Here is a 2082-nt window from a genome sequence, read left to right as displayed (position 1 = left end):
AGTTCATCTTTCGGTGTCCTATCTTTTTGCCTTTTCATATTGTTTATGGAGTTCTTAAGGCAAGAATACTGAAGTGGTTTGCCATTCTCTTCTCCTGTGGACCACATTTTGTCAAATAAAATATGTAATATCAAATTGTCTTTTGTGGGTTACATAATTTTAAAGAACAGATATCTTTTTAAGTACTAATGTGATGTTATCTCTAAAGAAAAATTCTGAGATGCTCCTGTTAGGATAAAATTTAGTTGAACCACTAAGATAAACTGCTTGAAACAATCTAGAATTGTACATACAAAAAGATTGTGGGCCTGGCAGACGAGCTCAAGGAATATTCTCTCTGCCCAAGAACTCCAGGCTCTAATTATCAAAGAATCAGAGTGGGTAAAAGAGCTAAGGTAGCCACTGTAAGGTCCTGACGCCCTTTATGAGTATATGGCCATCTGTTTTCTAAAGAATAGAGAAAAAAGGGAAAGGTTGCAAAATATCTCCTGAGATATGGACAGTTGTTGGTGGTAAGACTGGAGACAAAGAGACTCTAGAGAATAATCTCAAAATCTTGTAACTGGGCGGTAAAATATGGTGATACTCCCAACAATTCTGAAAGCTATTGTCTTCACTGTGAAGTACAGACATAGCTCTGGAAAATTGTCAGTGCTCAGATCTCAGCTGTTGCTGATAATGAAGTTTTATTCTGACCTCAAAATATTTTAAACCAGTGGTAAACTGAGTCAAACCAAATCAGGTTTTGGTTAAACTGGTTCAGTTCAGTTCAAGTGCTCAGTCATGTCCGACTCCTTGAGACCCCATGGACTGTAGCATGCTAGGCTTCCCTGTCCTTCACCAATTCCTGGAGCTTGCTCAAACTCACATCCATGGAGTCAGTGATGCCATTCAACCATCTAATCCTCTGTTGTCCCCTTCTCCTCCTGCCTTCAACCTTTCCCAGCATCAAGGTCTTTTCCAATGAGTCAGTTCTTCACATCAGGTGGCTGAAGTATTGGGGTTTCAGCTTCAGCATAAGTACTTCCAATGAATATTCAGAACTGATTTCCTTTAGGATTGACTGGTTGGATATGCTTGCTGTCCAAGGGACTCTCAAGAGTCTGCGCCAACACCACAGTTCAAAAGCATCAATTCTTTGGTACTCAGCTTCCTTTATAGTCCAACTCTCACATCCATACATGACTACCGGAAAAACCATAGCTTTGACTAAATGGACCTTTGTCAGCAAAGTAAAGTCTCTGCTTTTTAATATGCTGTCTAGGTTGGTCATAGCTTTTCTTCCAAGGAACAAGTGTCTTTTAATTTCATGGCTGCAATCACCATCTGCAATGATTTTGGAGCCCCCCCCAAAATAAAGTCTATCACTATTTCCCTATCTATTTGCCATGAAGTGATGGGACTGGATGCCATGGTCCTAGTTTTTTGAATGTTGAGTTTTAAGCCAGCTTTCTCACTCTCCTCTTTCACTTTCATTAAGAGGTTCTTTAGTTCCTCTTCACTTTCTGCCATAAGAGTGGCATCATCTGTGTATCTAAGGTTATTGATATTTCTCCCAGCAATCTTGATTCCAGCTTGTGATTCATGCAGCCTGGCATTTCCATGATGTACTCTGCATGTAAGTTAAATAATCAGGGTGACAATATACAGCTTTGAGGTGCTCCTTTCCCAATCTGGAACCAGTCTGTTGTTCCATGTCTGGTTCTAACTGTTGCTTCTTGACCTCCATACAGATTTCTCAGGAGGCAGGTCAGGTGGTCTGCTATTCCTATCTCTTGAGGAATTTTCCACTGTTTGTTTAGATCTACAAAGTCAGATGCACTGACATAATCAATAAAGCAGAAGTAGATGTTTTTCTGGAATTCCCTTGCCCTTTCTATGTTCCAGTGAATGTTGGCAATTGATCTCTGGTTCCTCTGCCTCTTCTAAATCCAGCTTGAACATCTGGAAGTTCATGGTTCATGGACTGTTGAAGCCTGGCTTGGAGAATTTTGAGCATTACTTTGCTAGCATGAGATGAGTCAATTGTGGGGTAGTTTTAGTTTGGTTAAACCAAAGCAGCTACAAAATTCAGGCTCCCCT

The sequence above is a fragment of the Oryx dammah genome, unplaced genomic scaffold (genome assembly GCF_014754425.2).
Source record: "Oryx dammah isolate SB20612 unplaced genomic scaffold, SCBI_Odam_1.1 HiC_scaffold_5, whole genome shotgun sequence".
NCBI classification, from domain to species: domain Eukaryota; kingdom Metazoa; phylum Chordata; class Mammalia; order Artiodactyla; family Bovidae; genus Oryx; species Oryx dammah.
Note: the sequence above shows the minus strand (reverse complement) of the source record.